Raw genomic sequence first — 19926 nt, forward strand, 5'->3', positions numbered from 1 at the left:
CCCTCTCCCTCTTTCACTTTTTCTCTTTCTCCCAGAGGTTCTGGCTCAAGAACCTACAGATGGACGGAGCCTACAGTCCGGCATCAAAGGGCAGACGGATTGGGGTGAGCCCCGCCAGCGCCAGGCCACCTCCTCTCCCTGGCCGTTCGGTACTGGGGACTGCGCTGTCCTGGCTTCCTTCTCACATTCATTCTCACCACTCCCTTTTTACCTTCCACTTCCAGACCCTCCCACTCTAAGCTGGCTTTTCAGACACTGAGGTCCGCCTTTCCCTGCGGCCTTCCCTCCCCTCTCAGTTTGGAGCCCCTCCAAGGGCTCCAGAAGAATATTCAGCTTTTGTGACCGCTTCCTCACCACTCTTATTTATGTAGTCAAGGTACCGGATGTCTTATCTGTATTTATATAGATCTTTTACGTGGCCCTCGCTAGTTTGCAGGAAAGTGGGTGGAAAAGGGATTCCAGGGGCAGGAACCAGAGGTACATTATTTCTGAAGGCAGAGGATCAGGGTGCCCACTTTCTTGAGCACGGTTTCTCGGTTTTTTTTTCTAGGGATAGACTGTCGCACTCTTTGTGCTCATATCTTCTCTGGAGATTCACTGGCCACCCCTCTTCCTCCCGACAGTCCTCACCCAGAGGGCTTGGGAGAAGAATATCTTTCACTGCAGCGCTGGAAAATGACTTCATTACCCAAATGCATGAACTTTTATTTACAAAGAACATCTTGTTTTCATCCTAAAGAGGTGCTTTGTAAGGGACCCGGAACAAGGCTTGCAGTGTACGAGCCTGTCAAATATACTGCCCACAGCCCCGGCCTCTTCCTCTTGGCCTGTAATCTCATGCCTACTACATCTGTCTGAATCACATAACCTTTCCAAGACTTCAGGGTGAAGTTGGGCTACGGTTATGTCAGGGGTGCCCCTGTGGATGGGATAGTGTCTGCAACAGCTGATAGGTACCTCTGTTTACATTGGCTTCATAACGAGCTCTAAACATTTCCAGAAGATCCAACCATGGTTTAAAAATGGTCAGATGAGACAACCATAAAATGACACCCAGGTAAGCTTCTAGGTGAAATAAAGCATTTTTATATAATCTAATCATGCAATAAATAAATAAAGCCTTTTCATAAAACCTAATCATTAGCTGCATTTCATAGAACAAAAGTCATTTTATCTAAGCATAAGCAAAACCATTTATTTTGCACCTAACATATGCCAGATACTTGGCATATGCTATTTATAAACCTCACAGCATTCCTGCAAATACCATTAATCTCCTTTTATAGAAGAAGAAAGCGAGGTTCAGAGAGATTAGGACATTTGCCCAAGGCCACACAGCTGGTGGAAAGCAGAGATGGGATTTGGATCCGGGCCTCACTGATTCCAAAGCTCTCTTTTACTAATCTATATACACAACACTACAACTTCAAAATACAGAGCATGAATTCAGAGGTGAAAGAAATGGTCACTTTTATTTTTTGAGTGCCTTTCATGTGAAAAAAAAAAAATCACATAAATTGTCTCATTTAGGGCCGGGTGCAGTGGCTCATGCCGGTACTCCCAGCACTTTGGGAGGCCGAGGTGGGTAGATCATGAGGTCAGGAGTTTGATACCAGCCTGGCCAATATGGTGAAACCCAGTATCTACCAAAAATACAAAATGTAGCCAGGCGTGGTGGGAGGGTCCTGTAGTCCCAGCTACTCGGGAGGCTGAGGCAGGAGAATTGCTTGAACCTGGGAGGTGGAGGTTGCAGTGAGCTGAGATTGCACCACTGACTCCAGCCTGGGCGACAGAGCAAGACTCTGGCTCAAAAAAAAAAAAAAAAAAAAAAAAAATTGTCTCATTTAATTTCATCTTTATGATAATCTTGTGAAGTAGGGATTGTCATACACATTTGGCCATGGGTAAGTGGTAAAATTACTACTATAGCCCAGGTAAATCTGATGGTAAGGTCTTTGATTTTAAATGATAACATTGTATGATACGGCCGGGCGGGGTGGCTCAAGCCTGTAATCCCAGCACTTTGGGAGGCCGAGACGGGCGGATCACGAGGTCAGGAGATCGAGACCATCCTGGCTAACACGGTGAAACCCCGTCTCTACTAAAAAAATACAAAAAACTAGCCGGGCGAGGTGGCCGGCGCCTGTAGTCCCAGCTACTCCGGAGGCTGAGGCAGGAGAATAGCGTGAACCCGGGAGGCGGAGCTTGCAGTGAGCTGAGATCCGGCCACTGCACTCCAGCCTGGGCGACAGAGCGAGACTCCGTCTCAAACAACAACAACAAAAAAAATTGTATGATACAAAAGAACCGAAGCCAAAAGAAGCAAAAACAATTCTTAGAGATTCCAAAGTGATATTTTGATTTTAAAATATTAAAATAGTATTGCAAGGAATTATGAAACTAAATTATGATAATCTTCTTTTACATAGACTAGTCACCCTACTAAATTAAGTGGAAGAAATTAAAAACATGTTTGGTTTAGTCGAGAGACTGATACTGGGAGAAAAGACGGCCAGACTCTGAGACAAAACAGATTATGCTCAATTATCCCAACCCACTCTCCCTTTAAAAGAACATTAAATAATAATAATATTAATTATACATGATATATATGAAATATTCTGACTTCAGATATAGATCTCTTCAGCACACCAAAACTCAAATATTTGTTTTCTGAAGGATTTCATCTTGTTCTTTACTAGCTGCCAATTAATCACACACTTTTAATTTAATCTGGGCGCGCTTCTGTCTGCCTGCCCAGTGCTGGTAGGCCCCGTGCTGGTCTTCGTCTAAGACCTATGGACTTCTTATTTTTGGTTAAACATGTGCTCCCAGCTCTTCCTCTTCATCTTCTTTATGCGGGTACTATTATTATTTTTGAGGCAAAATGGCATAATACACAAGGGGATGAATTTTTGTATAAAATAAAACAGGGTTCAAATCCTGGGTCTGCATGTAGTAGTTTTGGGAGCTTGACATGTAACTTAGTCTCTCTGAAAGTTTCCTCTCCTGTAAAATGGGTATAATGATGCCTTTTTGTCATAGGTGTTTGAACTAGAGCAATTCCATCTTGAATAGGGGCTTGGTAAAATAAGACTGAGACCTACTGGGCTGCATTCGGAGGAGGTGAGGCATTCTAACTCACTGGATGAGACAGGAGATCAGCATAAGATACAGGTCACAAAGACCTTGCTGATAAAACAGCATGCAGTAAAGAAGGCCGTCAAATCCCACCAAAATCAAGGTGGTGACCTTGGTCGTGCTTACTGCTCATTATACACTAATTATATTGCACTAGCATGCTGGAATACACTCCCACCAGCACCACGACAGCTTGTAAATGCCATGGCAACATCAGGGAGTTACCCTACATGCTCTAAAAAAGGGAGGAACCCTTAGTTTCCTGGGAGTTGCCGACTCCTTTCCCAGGAAACTCATGAATAATCCACACCCTGTTTAGCATATAATCAATAAATAACCATAAAAATAGGCAATCAGCAGCCCTTGGGGCTGCTCTGCCTATGGAGTCACCATTCTTTTATTCCTTTACTTTCTTAATAAACTTGGCTTCACTTAACTCTATGGACTCGCCTGGAATTTTTTGTTGCATGAGATCCAAGAACATGCTCTTGGGGTCTGGATTGACACCCCTTTCCGGTAACATTTTCACTGAGTTATTATGGGTACTAAATGAAAGAATATAAATAAACATTAACACAGACCAGCACGGAGTCAGAGCTCAATAAATATCATTTAATTATACAATAAGCCCTCGTGTAACATTATCTCTATGTTCTTGGAAACTGCGACTTTAAGCGAAATAACATATAATGAAGCCAATTTCACCTTAGGCTAATTGATATAAATAAGATTTATTAAATTCCTATGACACAGTTCTGGTCACAAAAACATCACCAAACTTCTAAATAAAGACCAAAATGCCTATAATGGTAAATGTGAAAATAAATGTGAGCTATACACACACTTCAGAAAGATGAATAAAAACAAGTGAATTATTTACCCAATGTTTGGTGAATCAGTGAGTGACAGCAATCATAGTGGTGGTGGGTTAAAGCAAGGAATAAATGTTTAAAAGCCAAAAAATTGTAAGAAGCACCTCCTACCACCATGCAATTCAAAAAAATCCAACAACAAATGGGATGGGCTCGCTGAACGCTTCCATGCAGCATAGTTTATTGTCATGCGCCTGTATGATCGTTGTAGACGTCATGAATTTGTGTTTGATAATAATTTTTCTTCATTATTCATTCATTTTCCAACCTGCTTCTTCCAACTCAGAGTCGGGGGTGGCTGGAGTCCGTCCTGGCAGCTCAGAGTTCAAGCTGGGGACACTGGACAGAAGGCCATCCCATCGCTGGGCGTGCTCACGCACACAGCCACACTCACTAAGACTGGAACCATGCAGACATACCAAGGAACGAGGACATCTTTGAGACGTGGGAGGAAACTGGAGTACCTGGAGAAAACCCACGTGGGAGAACGTGCAAATTCCACACAGACAGTGGCTTCAGCCAGGAATTGATTTTTTTTTTTTTCTCACCAATGTTATGACAAAGCAATATTGAAAGAAACAGTGTTATTCTGGGACCTGCCTTACTATATTTTCAAATCTTAGAGAAGAACAAAATGACTATTCTAGAAGAGGAAAGGCAATCATTTTATTTATCCTGGTGTAGGTAACCTCCCATGTTTGAGAACAGTCATTCACATTTCTGGCTGCTACTGGGCCCTTCCTTGCATTAACCAAGAATGAGGCAGTCATGGGCCACAGAGTCACAGGTCAAGCAGACGAGGAGAGAGCACGGCTGACTAATTTACAGCAAGTTAGAAGGCAGCAGTATCCTTTGGCGAGTTACCTCCTCACCAAAGGGCCACTCCCCGACCACCAAACGACTGAGTGTAGGAGGATTTTATCCCTGCCACCAGGACAACTGGGAAGCATTTCTGGTGTGGCTGCTTTCCTATCACGACTCTCCCTTTCTCTCCCTCCTGGGATTGGGGCTGGGTGTTCACCCAGTCCTTTCATGGCTGTCATCGTTTTTGGGACACCTAGCTGCCCCGTGATGAAAGGGGCACTGCCCCCTCATCCACAATGCATGGAAGACAGCCCGGGCATTCAGAGATGCTCACGGTGCCTCCAAGGACACTAAGCCAGTTAGTGCAAACGAGGGCCCCCACACCATCCAACTCCCAGACCAATACTTTCCCAACTAGGCCAAGCTATTTTTGGTTCTGGCAGCAGCAGATCTGATGGTTTTGAGGTTTTATCAAAAGAAGCTTCTGGAATTCCCTTTGGAGACCCCTAGTGTGGTAATCAGCAGATACATATCAGGGCTGCCTACTCCTTCAGAGCCTGGCTGTTAGGCCTGTCCTCAGCATCCAAAGCCCTAAGGAGGGTGTTACTAACACATCCCATGTGCCCTTCTGTAAATAGAAAGTCACGTCAGATGCTATTTTGAATTTGTAGGTGCTAATCTTGACATAACTAGACAGGATTGTTGTGGGGACTGTGTACTAGTGACAATAATTTTGTGATGAGATCAGTGAGAGAAGCCAGTATGAACTGAGCTATCCCCCACAGTGAGGTCTCTAACTGGCACTTAAGTAGCAGGACTGGAAAGTGTAAGATGGCGATTCTTTTTTTCTGCCGATCCTGCTGTCCTCTCAGACCAAGATTCCCTTCTACGAACGACTCTGGTGGACGTTCAGGTTCTATGAGGAGGAGCAGCAACGAGAGTGCTAGGAGGTGGATAGGGCTTAAAAGCTGTTCTTCTAGGCTGGGCGCGGTGGCTCCTGCCTGTAATCCCAGCACTGGGAGGCCTAGGCAGGTGGATCACCTGAGGTCAGGAGTTCAAGACCAGCCTGACAAACATGGAGAAACCCCATCTCTACTAAAAATACAAAATTAACCGGGCGAGGTAGTACATGCCTATAATCCCAGCTACTTGGGAGGCTGAGGCAGGAGAATCGCTGGAACCCCAAGAGGTGGAGGTTGCAGTGAGTTGAGATCGAGCCTTTGTACTCCAGCCTGGGCAACAAGAGTGAGACTCCATTTCAAAAAATAATAATAATAAAACAACAACAACAAAAAACTTGTTCTTCCTTCTGTTACTCAGCCTTTTGCCCACGACATGAATAGTATGTGCTACCTATGCTTCCTCTGCAGTCATAGACTCATTTGACTTTTAGTATATGCTACCAGCATTCTTCCTCATTCATTCTTTCATCCATCCATCTATTCATATACTATTTATTTAATCATCATTTATTAAATAGCTCAGTACACCAGGTTTAGATGCTGAGGATAAAATGCTAAAAACATTATTCTGTCAAGGGTTTTAAAAAAGTATTTATTTATTTATTTATTTATTTATTTTGAGACAGCGTCTCACTCTGTTTCCCAGGCTGGAGTGCAGTGGCACAATCTAGGCTCACTGCAACCTCCACCTCCCAGGCTCAAGCGATTCTCCTGCCTCAGTTTCCTGAGTAGCTGGGATTACAGGCACATGCCACCACACCGGGCTAATTTTTGCATTTTTTAGTAGAAACAGGGTTTCACCATGTTGACCAGAGGCTAGGCTCGAACTCCTAACCTCAGGTGATCCTCCTGCCTCGGCCTCCCAAAGTGCTTGGATTACAGGCATGAGCCACCATGCCCAGCTGACTTTCAAGGGGTTTTTTAAGAGTCTGGTGGGATCTGTAAGGAATGCAATGATTAAGAGGAGTTCAAAGAGAAAGTGCAGACATGCTTCTGATAAAATATATCGAAAAAGCGTTTTACCCAGATGCACTTCAAAGAGGAAGTGCAGAAAGGTTTCTGATAGAATATATCAAACAAGCCTTTTACCCAGGGGAAGTCAGGGAGGTTTGAGAAGAAGAGGGCAACCAGGCTGAGTCTGAACTGATGGGAGGTGGGGAAGGATGGTGCTCCAGGAGTGAAATGCAGATGCAGAATGACAGACAAGTCTGGGCATGGTGGCTCATGCCTGTAATTCCAGTATTTTGGGAGGCTCAGGCAGGCAGATCACCTGAGACCAGAAGTTTGAGACCAACCTGGGCAACATGGTGAAACTCCATATCTACAAAAACAAAAAAACAAACAACCCCCCCCCCCCAAATATTAGCCAGGCATGGTGCTACGTGCCTGTAGTCCCAGCTACACGAGAGACTGAGGTGGGAGGATCACCTGAACCTCGGGTGGGAGGAAGTCCAGGCTGCAGTGAGATCGCACCACTGTACTACAGCCTGGGTGACAGAGTGAGACCTTGTCTTGAAAAACTAAACTAAAATAAACCAGAGGAACAGACACATCAGGCCCATGGCGCCATGGGTAGGTGGGAAAGCCATGTGATTTCTAGATGCTGTCTGAGCCCCCCCGTTCACAGGGTACCGTCCCTGCTCTCAGGCCCACAGAGTCTGCAGGAAAAGAAAGGACTTCCCCAGCCTCCTACTGGTCTCTCAGGACTGCCCGCCAATCCCAGCCCAGTAAGTAACAGAGGATCCTTCCCCACTGCAAATCTGAACACTGGGAGCTGTTAGTCCTAGTATTTACAGCCTGAACAAAAACCCAATAAAACTGATGGGAGAAAGAACAACTTTTAAAAGGCCTCCATCCTCTCCTAGCACACTTGCTGTGCTCTTGCCCCTCCTCAAACAGCCTGAACTTCCACCAAAGTCATTCATAAAAGAGAATCTCCATCTGAGAGGAGAATCAGCAGAAAAAGAGACACTGTCCCTCTTACACGTTTCATTCCCACCACTGAGTACCAGTTAGATTACAGGGTAGGGGAGAGCTGGTGCTTGCATCTCTGACTGATCTTACCATAAAATTGTCTTCACTGTTTTTTAGGTGAATAAATTTAAGCATAGGAATGACATGATCATATTTGCATTAACTTTCTTTTTTTTTTTTTTGAGACAGAGTCTTGCTCTGTTGTCCAGCGCAATCTCAGCTCACTGTAGCCTCTACCTCCCGGATTCTAGTGATTCTCCTGCCTCCCAAGTTGCTGGGATTACAGGCACACACCACCATGTCCAGCTAATTTTCTAATATATGTAATTTTTAATCTTACTATATTTACTTTATCTGGTATATTTGCAATTTTTATATAAAAGTTAGCTGGGCATGGTGGCATGCGCCTGTAGTCCCAGCTACTCGGTGAGGCTGAGGCAGAAGAATCGCTTGAACCTGGGATGTGGAGGCTGCAGTGAGCCAAGATCACACCACAGCACTCCAGCCTGGGCAACAGAGCAAGACTCTGTCTCAAAAAAAAAAAAAAAAAAAAGAAAAGAAAAAAAAAGAAAAAAAGGAAAAGAAATTACATGTATCAGAAAAGGTGGAAATAATCGTTACCAGAAATCATACTACTCCGGGGCAATAACTTACAACACTGAAAATGCTTTGGTGCAAATACCTTCAGACTTTTGTGACATCTATATTAATGTATCCTATCTATTTTTATACTTTACATATTTTATTATATATTATATATGTTTCATACATATTCATTTTGTCTATTCCATCTGTTTTTTTTTACAAAAATGAATCCAACCGTACATAATATATGTCAACTTCTTCTTGCAGTGTTCAGATTTGAATTTTGGGAAGACTTCCTGGTGTGGATGGGGCCTGGAATTGAGGGCAGTGCTAAGAGACCAGTTAGGAGGCTGGAAAAGCCCTTGCTTCTCATGCGAGCTCTGTTAACCCCAAGGGCAGGGACTGTACTCATGAACGGGGGGACTCAGGAAGCATTTGGGGATGATAGTAGCAATGAGTGGGTTGGCCTGATGGAGAGTGAAACAAACAAATGAGAGCCTGATCTAACAAGGATTATTGACCAGCCTCTGCTGTGGCCCTCCCTTTGGGTCTAATAGGATAATTACTTCATCAGCACTAAAGGAAAGTGATAGATGCTCCCGGTAACGTATTCAATAGAGAACAGCCGGTGTCAACATCAATTAGCTCAGTTGATGAGACCAATATAACATAGGAGCTCCTGGGACTTGTTAATGAAATGATATAATTAAGAAGAATGGAACCACTTTCAAAAAAGGAGGCCTAAGAAACTGACTTTTGTGTCTGTACATCCACCCCGACTCCCAGTACCACAAAGGACCTGTCCATTAAGATCAGGATTGCTGTCAGCATGGTGGGAAGATACACAGAATGAAGTGTTAAAATCTGCTCTAACCTGCTCTGTGTGAGCAGCTGTAGAAACTAGTCTGTGAGATTTTAACTCAAAAGCTCTATAATGGAAAGTGCATCCCAGACATGCTCTCTTTAGGAAACCGACTGACTTCAGAAGAAACTTTGGAAGTAGAGAGGGCATAACCATAATGGTGCTTCAAATGTTCACAGTGCCTTACGATTTGAAATTGATATATGGTTCTTTCTCCTTCTACAAGTGAGAATGATCTAGCTTTAAATGCCAAGTGTAGACTCCAGACCTTTAGAAGAAAGGTTCCTATATCACTGCCCACCACATCCCTTATTCCTTGAATATTTAATAATCGAAATAAGATGTTAAATTCACCATCCATTCATTCAACAAATACTTTTCAAATATCTACTTTGCAAGCTGCATTTTTCTAGGCTCCATAGCAAAAAAGAAATCAGACAAAATTTGCTGCCTTCGTGGAGTTTACATCTAACTGAAGAAAGGTGGAAGAGAGATAAAGAATAAGCAATCAGATAAGAGAAATAGTAGGTCACATGGTAAATACTTTGGAGAAAAATAGAGCAGAGAGGGTGTGGGAGTGGTAGAATATGCAAGCTGAGAAAAGTGGGATGAAACTATTTTAAATTGGGTCATCAGGGACAGGTGCAGCCCTGCACTTTGGGATGCCGAGGTGGGTGCATCACTTGAGGTCAGGAGTTCGAGACCAGCTTGGCCAACATGGCGAAACCTGGTCTCTATTAAAAATACAAAAATTAGCCAGGCATGGTGGCTATAATCCCAGCTATTCAGGAGGCTGAGGTACAAGAATCTCTTGAACCTGGGAGGCAGAGGTTGCAGTGAGCCGAGATGGCACCACTGCACTATAGCCTGGGTGACAGGGCAAGACACTGTCTAATAATAATAATAGTAATTGGGTCATCAGGGAGGCCTCACTGACAAGACAATATCTGAGCAGAATCTGGGATGTGAAGGGGCAAGCCAGGCAGCTATTAATGTAGAGGAGCAGGCCAGAGAGAAGAAACAGGAACTGAGTAATGGAAAGGAGGAAGGTACTGCTCTCACTGAGGAATAGACTAGAATGAAGTGTTAGAGGTAAAGCATAGCTGGAGATAAAGTCAGAAATGTGAAATGTAGGGGCTGTGGGGAGGATGATTATATAGGTCCTTTGGGATCATTGTGTACAAAGACTTTGGCTTCTTCTCTGAGTGAGCGGGGAAGAATTTGGAGGGTCTTGTGCAGAGAAGTGACATGATCTGACTTATTCCATCTGTGATGTGGGGAGTAGACTGTAGTGAAAGAGGTAAGGGAAGAGGCAGGGAGGCTATTTAAAGGCTATTGCAATAATACAGTTGAGCCACGATGATGACTTGGGTTAGGATGTTGGGATTATATATGAAAGGTAGTTGAATTCTTGATTTATTGTGAATGTGAAATCAATGGGATTTGCTGGATATAGGGAATGAGAGTAAGAAAGAAATCCAGGCTGATGTACATGTTTTGTCCTGAGCAGACTGTAATGACGAATTTGCCATTACTAGAATGTGAAGGACTATGGGAAGAGCAGGTCAGGGTAGTGGAGACACGAAGAGTTTAGTTTTGAACAACACTTTTTTGAGGCCGGGTGCAGTGGCTCACGCCTGTAATCCCAACTCTTTGGGAGGCCGAGGCAGGGGGATCACGAGGTCAGGAATTTGAGACCAGCCCGGCCAACACAGTGAAACCCCATCTCTACTAAAAATACAAAAAAAATTAGCCTGGTGTGGTGGCATGCACCTGTAGTCCCAGCTACTTGGGAGACTGAGGCAGGAGAATCTCTTGAACCTAGGTGGCAGAAGTTGCCGTGAGCCAAGACTGTGCCATTGCACTCCAGCCTGGGTGACAGAGTGAGACTCCCTCTCAAAAAAAAAAAAAAAAAAAAAAGGCCTTTTTTGAAATCCCACTCAGATCATATTCTTACTAAGAATTCCTTACTGTATTCCTTACTTAAAGATACTCATTTTTAAACATTATATATCCATAATATGTAAGGCATCTTTTTTTTTTTTAACTGGGTTCTATTATGTGCATGGAAGTGTAGATGAAACTAGAGGACATCCTTATCGTCTAGTAAGAAAGATCTGTAGCACGAACTTCAGTACCGGCAATTCAAATCACCCAGTGCTCAAGATGGGCAAAAGTCCATTGCCTTTGCGGGAGAAAGCAAGAAGGGATCCCTTGGAACTCCATGAGAAAAGGAGGCATTAAAGATTTGAGCTGGGGCCAGGTGAAGTGAGTGGCTCATGCCTGTAATCCCAACATTTTGGGAGGCCGAGGCGGGCAGATCGCTTGAGCAACATAGTGAGACTCTGTCTCTACAAAAAATATGAAAATTAGCCGGATGCGGTGGCTAATTTTTAAGTAGCCTGTGGTCCCAGCTACTCAACAGGCTGAGGTGGGAGAACTGCTTGAGCCCAGGAGGTCAAGACTGCAGTAAGCCGAGATCATACCACTGCACTCCAGCCTGGGAGACAGAGGAGACCTTGTTAAAAAAAAAAAAAAAAAAAAAAAAAAAAGGATTTGAGCTGGATATCTACACATGTATAGGAATTAGATGTGGGAAGATGGGTGGGGAAGGTGAACAAGGAAAGAAATTTCTGGCAAATGGAACAGCATAGGCTCAGGTGTAGAAATGGGAAAACACATTCATGTTTAGGCAAAGGCAAGTTGATAGATGGCTGAGCGCCGCACAAACCTGGCTTGGGTGAATAATGGGAGATAATATAGAATAGGTAGGTATGGCCTGATTACTTTATAGTTTGCTGCTAGGAGAAAGAGAGATCACCGGAGAGTTAAGAAGTGTTCATTGGATAACTCTGTGGAGGTTGCACTGCAGTGGAGAGAGACTGGAGTCTGGTCCAGCTGGGAGATTGCTGCAGTAATAATGTAGGTCTCAAGGGGGTACAAAGATGGAATAACATTTATGAACTGTCACTGTCCCCTGAATACAATGTCCCACCCCTGGATTAATCCAGGTGTAATGCAGACATCTAATTTCATAAAACCACTATTTCCTTGACAGTGACATGAATTTTAGCTTGAATAGACTCAGTCAATGGAATAATAGGCCAAGAAAGAAGGCAGTGCTTGCTACTGGTGCTTCCCAACCAACACACACTGTGTGGCATTTACCAAGCCACAGTCTGGCTCCTCTGCCAGGGAAAGGTGTTGCCTGACAGCAATTCCTATGAGATAGCTTCTTCCTCTTTTTTGGGGGGGTGGGCAGGAAGTAGGAGGGGGCAGCACTATGGAAGCCCTTGTGAGTGCAGGGGTCTTCTGGAAGGAGGAGTTCTCATTCTTTGGAGAGAGCTTCCAAAGGTGGACAGCTTTTTTTTTTTTTTTTCCTCTTTTATGTGGAAGAGAGACTTTGTTGCCCTTGGAGCTGTTGACAAGTCCTGGGAGAAGCCAGGTTTAGCAGAAACTGACCCCACAGAAGGCAGAGTGGAAGGAGAAGAGACAATGGGTCCCAGAAGATGGTATTTAGCTGTAGAATCTGAACTTTCCAATTTCACAAGTCCAAAAATACCCTTTATTGCCAAGTTGAGTTAGATTTTCTGTTACAACAAAAAGGTTTCTAACTGATACAAGAACAGTAGGAATTTGAGAAACATATGGTTTTGGAACAGACTGTGATGAGTGAATCAGTGAGAAATAAGAGGTAGTTTGTGGAAAAGAAACATCTTTTGGAGGAAGTCCTCAGGAAAGCAAAAAGTATACAGAATACCTTGATTTTCCATAATTCATCAATCTGTAGACATTTATTAAAAGAGAAGTTAGATGTTAAAAACTCAGCCTGTGGATTCAGACTGTGAACCTGTGTATTGTAGTTTGTTTCTATAGCCTTCAATTCTCCAACTTAATCAGCTCTGTGAACTTGAGAAGTTATTTCATTCTCAAAACCTTAGCTGCTGCATCTGTAAAAAGGGAACAGTACCTATCTCATCGAATTTTTGTGACTGTAAAATAAGATCATGTATGAAAATTGCCCAGAATAATGCCTGGCACATAGAGAATGCTTAATAAACTTTAGCTGCCATTATTATTGGTACTACTACTAAGATTAATACTTAGATGACTAATATGTTCTGGAGAAAACTAGAAGACAGAGAGGTAGGTTGATAACTATAAAATTAATAGAATTTTCTGTTACCAATACCATAATGCGTAAATATTTTTGTTTTCTTTCAGTTGTTTTAATATTCAGGAGCTATAACAACAATTATAGATGCATTATTATCAACGTGGTATGTAATATTTGTTAAGGTTTCTCAGAGGCTGCTCACCAGGCTGCCACATGGTTACAGTCTCATTAGGGGCCAAAGACAACATCTAGCTCTTGACTACAGGTCCCATCTTAATTCTTAGCACCATCCAGATAATTCACAGCTTCAGCCACTCTGTCCTTAGTTACCTGGCTCTTTCAGTCCATAGTGATTTTAGTATGGGTCCTCTGTCCTTAACAAACTCAGTTCTGTATTTGAATTTCGTTTGTAGACTCAGACGTAGTTAAAACTCCCTAGGAATAGGTGCCTAAAAATGAATAGGCTTTTGTAGGAGACTGGACGATAATTTGGGGGATAGTTTTCTCTCTGGCATTGTCAGGCACTCAGATTCAGACTCTGTAATTACCAAAGGTTTTTCAAATTATGGCATTTTACATTGGTTTTAATTTCTCATCATTTTGAGTATGCAGACTACTATCACCGACATTGTCTCAAATAATTCTCCTGACCCCTCTGTGAGGTGAGCATAACTATCCAACTTGAAGCTGAGAAACAGAGTCATGGGTGAGCAGTGGAAAATGACCCAGTGACTGGTCTTCAGGCTCCCAGGCTGATGTGTTTTCTTCCCGTCACCCCTGACTCCTGAAGTTATCAACCTTTGACATTTTAAACTTTACAACCCAACTTAAGTAACAGCTGAGCAGCAAGCATACAAAGACAGCAGCGTTCAGAATTTCTGGTCATCAGATTTTGAGGAAGAATTCATGTATTATCATTCTTAAATTAATAATTATTAGAAAACCAGTGGCTCACACCTGTAATCCCAGCACTTTGGGAGGCCGAGGCGGGTGGATCACAAGGTCAGGAGATCGAGACCATCCTGGCTAACACAGTGAAACCCCGTCCCTACTGAAAATACAAAAAACTAGCCGGGTGCGGTGGCGGACGCCTGTAGTCCCAGCTACTGGGAAGGCTGAGGCAGGAGAATGGCGTAAACCCGGGAGGCGGAGCTTGCAGTGAGCCGAGATCACACCACTGCACTCCAGCCTGCACGACAGAGTGAGACTCCATCTCAAAAACAAAACAAAACAAAACAAAAAACAAAACAAAATTATTAGAAAACAAGAACACCAATGACAAGAATTCGATTGTGGGCTAGAGGGAAAGAAGGATCATAGGATTGGAAGGAGGCATATTTCATCTTTAAATAACTGAATAAAAGTGAAGGCTTGTTTTCTCTGTCTTTATTAACTAGGGTGTCGGAGCACTGAGAATTTAAATATTGGGCTTGCCATGGCTCAGGCTTGTAGGGAAGAGATCTTCCCGGTGAATATGCTTACGTTTCAAAAACCTTGAAACGAGCATTTCCTCCAGCCAGCTACTAAAAATGGGCCTGTGGCATTTCTGTGCTTAATTCAACGGATAGCCTTTGGGAAAGGGCTGGTGCAATTTTTAATCTGGTGTTATGATGAGTGATGAAGAGCAGTTCCATCGAGGGCATGGGATAGAGCACACAGAGGAGAAAAGGCCCTGGACTGGGGCCTGGAAGCCTGGTATTCTCATCCCAGGGCTGTCTCTTGTGAGCCACAGTCTTGAGCTAGTTTCTTAAGCTCCCTGGCTTTCACTTTCCCCACTCTATGAAAATGAAAAGTGAGACAAGATGATCCTGGGGTCCCATTCAGCTTCAAAGCCCTGATGTTCTGGGAAAGCACCTATCCCCAGACACTGACTGTTCCGGCCATGGCCAAGAGCAGATGGATGGTTTAGAAAGCAACACATAGAGGACTATTCCATGGCATTACCTGCTGAAATCATTAAACCCAGGGTCTGGTAATTTGTGCCCAAAGCTATATTTTAGGTGCTGAGAAAAGCCTGTGGACAGTTCATGTAACAAATTAAATGCAGCAAAAGGAAGATAAATATGAGTTATTACTTTAAACTGCCAGATTCAGAACTGTAGGCCAGAAAAGAGATAAAGCTGCTTGAGACCACAAAAGGAAAAGAATTAGGAAATACATCTCCTGTCCTGGATTCACCCCTCTAAGATATAGCCTTCCACTGGCATTGTGGTGTGCTTTCTGGAACAACAGGCCATCAAATCATGTAGTGCCACACGTGGAAAAAGACCAGACAGACTGCACAGGACACTGCAACAGGAACTTGTGACTCTACCAACAGAACAGGGTAGTTTTTCTCAGCCATTAGTTCACCTGCAGGGGAAAAAAAAAAAAACAAAAAAAACCTTTATTGAGTAACAAGTGTTTCAATGAAGTTGAATTTTATTTTCTTTATTTAGCCTCCATTCTTAGCTGTGAATGATGTTATTCTTGCTATTTGCAAAGACCCTAAATGTACTAGGTTGGTGCAAAAGTAATTGCTGTTTTTGTCATTGAAAGTAACAGCAAAACCTGCAGTTACTTTTGCATCAACCTAATATAATTACAAACGGTAAAAAGCAAAAGTGAGAACTATGACAAAATGTACGTGAACTCCACAAATCCAAGGCCAAGTGTAGACACAAGCCTGGCTGAACTGTGTAGGACAGGGAGCACCTGCTTGTTGCAGGATGTTGAAGAACATGGAAGATTAGTATGTATGTAATTTTAGCTGTAGATTCCTTGCTTATTCATTGATTTTACATAATCTATGACATAGAGTAAGTAGAACGCAATCTTTCCTAGGAAATGTCCTTATTTAACCTTATGAAATAGCTATGAAACCCAGATCATTAAGCAGTTTTGAGTAGCATCTATGTCCAAAGTAGGACACAGGCAAACCCAACCCTTCTGGTCTACGTGTAACACAGTCATGAGCACAAACCCACAACAAGAAAAGAAATTTAAAAATAAACAGAAAACCACAAGCCAGGAGCGTTAAAACACAAAGCAATCACACAGAGATCAGAGAAACATTGTCTGTGCCTTCCGTCTCCCCACTCCCAGCCCTTTTAATAACTTAAACAGTTGTCTCTGATCCTTCCTTGGATGGCGGACAATACCAAAAGCTGAGATCCACCCTCCACCCTGGCAATTCCATTACTGCATCATGGCTGGACATCTGAAACAGTCTGGGAATAGCCAGCTGATTCTAGGCAGAAGGCCCAGTATCAACAGTGTGTCTGATGGGCAGCTGGAAGAAGGCTGGTAAGTGGCTGAGCCTCTATTCCATAAACAACTGGCAGGATGTTTTAGCCTTTATCAGCCACTGCCTTAATGACGGGCTGAGCTGCTAATAAAACCTACTCAAAATGGTAGGTCAAAGTCCACCTCCAGGATCCTGGGAATTAGCAGACATTTTGATTTCATGTTTAAATAAGCCAGTGGGTATTGCTTTTACAACTGAGGCAACACTTCTATCCCCTTACCTAATCGTAACATTAGCAAAGCTATGATGCTTTAGATGAAAGCCAGTGGCCTATCATTTGAGTCAATCAGTCACTCCAACAGTCACTCTGTTGGTCATCAGTGTAACAACCAGTATCTCAGTTTGCTGCCATTTTCCTAAGCTCGGAATTGTTCTCATTAGCTGACAAGTTTCAGCTTATCATTCTGTCATTTATTACTATGAAACACTTTTTACCCCCCAGGACTCACCACCAGCCCCTCTCACCATCTTGTCTGCTCCCCACTCCCTTTTCCTGCTTCTGCTGTCATTTAGAGGCTGCCTGGCATTGACATAGAATGCCATGGAATAGTATGGACTTAATGCCACTATTCCTTGGTTTTAGCCTTATCAGGGTCCTCACAAATGCCTGGCAATCCATCTATTCATCTGTTTTGAATTTTTTTGCATATTTTTAGAAGCTGTCATACTGGACTGGTGCTGTCACTCTCAAACTGTGTTGTTTGGCAAGTCCTTAACATCCTCTTCTGTAAAGTGGGTGGTTGGACTAAATGGTCTTCAAAGTCTCCCCAGATGTAAAACAGAGGTCATGTTCTGAACCTTCTCAGTCTTCCTCAGATGTCAGTCCTTCACCACCACCCTTATTCTCACGGACGACCCTGGCTCCTGCTTTATTGAGACACATGCTTTTGTTCCCTATTTTGACTCCTTCCTGTAACTTCTCTGTCATTCACTACTCTCTTTCAGGAAGAGCCTTTGCACATGACTCTTGCAAAGGCTAACTTATCCTGCTGCACTCTTTTTCCCTTTTCTTCAGTGATTTTATATATTTTATTGATAGATTGAAATTATGAATAAAATTCGTATTTGGAAAAGTTTGATAATACATAATTAATTATAAAAATTACTTCTCATCCAATCCTACTCTATAAAGATAACTATTTTAATTTGCTGGGTGTTCTTCCAGAATGTTTACATATATGTATCACATTTATCCATATATATATGATATATATCTATTATATAATGTTTTATATATAAATGTTTTAAATATATATCTGTAAAACAAATGTGAATCACGTTATACATGCTATTCTGCAACATATTTAAAAAACTCAACATTCTATTTCATCCAATAGGGATTTATTGAACACTTACTAACTGTGGGTCAAGCTCTATGCCAGGGCATGGATATACAAGGATGAGAAATACAAGGATGAGAAAGCAGATATGGTCCCTGCCACAGTGGAACTCACAATGCAGTGGAGGGATATTTGGAGTTTCATTCCATTTTAGTACATACACATTTTGTTCATCGTTTCTAATAATTGCTTGGTGTTCTGTAGAAGAGGTTTACCGTAATTTACTTAAACATTTGTCTATTGAAGGACACTTGGGTTCTCCATTTATTCCTATTGCAACTAATATAATGAATATCCTTGGATATTTGCATGAGTTTTTCTGTGGGATAGAATCATATTACTGAAATTGCCTGGGTAGAAGGCAATTTAAAATTTTATGCATATATATGAATATACATATTTAAAATTTCAATATTTTCATATTACTTTATAAAAAGGCCGTAGCAATTTATCTTCCAACATTAACAGCCAGACTTCTGACCCCAGTCCCCGCATCATCTTTGAAATTTTAATTATCAACTATTCTCCCTTTGACTTGCATCCACAATCACTCCGTTAATGTATAAAAAAGCTTAGGCAACCCTGCCCCTTAAAAATGAGAAAATTTCCTCTATTCTGCAATTTCTTTCTTTTTTTATTTTTTTGAGACAAAATCTCACTCTGTCATCCAGGCTGGAGTGCAATGGCGTGGTCTTGGCTCATTGCAACCTCTGCCTCCTGAGTTTAAGCAATTCTCCCGCCTCAGCCTCCCTAGTAGCCGGGACTACAGGGGCTTGCCATCACACCCGGCTAATTTTTTTTTTTTTTTTTTGTATTTTTAGTAGAGACGAGGTTTCACTATGTTGGTCAGGCTAGTCTCGACCTTCTGATCTGCTCACCTCGGCCTCCCAAAGTGCTGGGATTACAGGCGTGGGTCACCACACCCGGCCTGTGATTTCTTGTTACCTGTCTTTCTCATTCCCTCTTGGCCATTACTTCCCTCAATTCATAACCCTTTCCATAAGGTTTAGGTCCTCATCATAATGCCAAAATGTTCTCAAGGAGCTCCCCAGTCACCTCAAATCACTACATCCAGTGAGGGCTTAGTCTTTTTAACCCCCATGTGGCAATTTTTCCTTCTCGAGACCTTCCCTTCTACAGAAACATTCTTCTCTTTTTCTCTTCTTAGCTTTCTGATGTGGCCCCCTTAATACAGGGAGACATTCTGCCTTTGGCATTCTTTCTTCTCCCTTTATCATTTCCTCCTGATCTAATGACTGCCCTGGCTTTCATTATTGCTTCTGTACGTGACTGAACTCTTCATCTCTGGTCAAGGCCATTCTAATAAGCTCTAGACCTGAATTTCCAACTGCAGAAATATTATACCCGAAAGACACCCTTGCACCAATCTCAGTATGCTCAGAATGGAATTCATTTTCTCTACCTGAAACCTTCCTTATGCTTTTTTTTTTTTTTTGGTGTGTGTGTGTGATGGAATCCTGCTCTGTCACCAGGCTGGAGTGCAGTGGCACAATCTCAGCTCACTGCAGCCTCTGCCTCCCAGGTTCAAGCAATTCTCCTGCCTCAGCCTTCCAAGTAGCTGGGACTACAGGCGCGTGCCACCACGACTGGCTAATTTTTTTTTTTTTGTATTTTAGTAGAGATGGGATGTTACCATATTGCCCAGCCTGGTCTCAAACTCTTGAACTCAGGCAATCCGCCCACCTGGGCCTCCCAAAGTGCTAGGATTACAGGGATGAGCCACCGTGCCTGGCTTGCTTCCTTCCTTCCTTTCTTCCTTCCTTCCTTCCTTCCTTCCTTCCTTCCTTCCTTCCTTCCTGTCTTCCTTCCTTCCTCCCTCCTCCCTCCGTCCCTCCCCACCTCCCTCCCTGCCTCCCTTCCCTCCCTCCCTCCCTCCCTTCTTTCTTCCTTCCCTCCCTCCCTCGCTTTTTTCTTCTTCCTTCCTTCCTTCCCTCCCTCCCTCCCTCCTTCCTTCCTTCCTTC

At 42.9% G+C, this 19926-nt stretch overlaps 1 protein-coding gene and 1 long non-coding RNA gene across 4 annotated transcripts in view; one reads left to right on the forward strand and one right to left on the reverse strand.

Moving 5' to 3' along the window:
* Nucleotides 1-346, reverse strand: part of LAMA4 (laminin subunit alpha 4) — a 150206-nt gene extending 149860 nt beyond the window's left edge. For 2 of the 3 annotated variants that reach the window (XM_033234340.1, XM_033234338.1), the window contains exon 1: nt 58-345. The gene's annotated coding sequence lies outside the window, so the exon portion shown is untranslated. Of the gene's footprint in view, nt 1-57 lie in introns of all 3 variants that reach the window. The other variant, XM_033234339.1, reaches the window with a different exon arrangement.
* The window catches only part of LOC117096948, a 71040-nt gene that overhangs the window by 18173 nt on the left and 32941 nt on the right, over nt 1-19926 (forward strand). The gene's annotated exons all lie outside the window — the stretch shown is intronic.

Source organism: Trachypithecus francoisi, unplaced genomic scaffold (assembly GCF_009764315.1).
Source record: "Trachypithecus francoisi isolate TF-2019V2 unplaced genomic scaffold, Tfra_2.0 Lachesis_group15, whole genome shotgun sequence".
In the NCBI taxonomy this organism is placed as follows: domain Eukaryota; kingdom Metazoa; phylum Chordata; class Mammalia; order Primates; family Cercopithecidae; genus Trachypithecus; species Trachypithecus francoisi.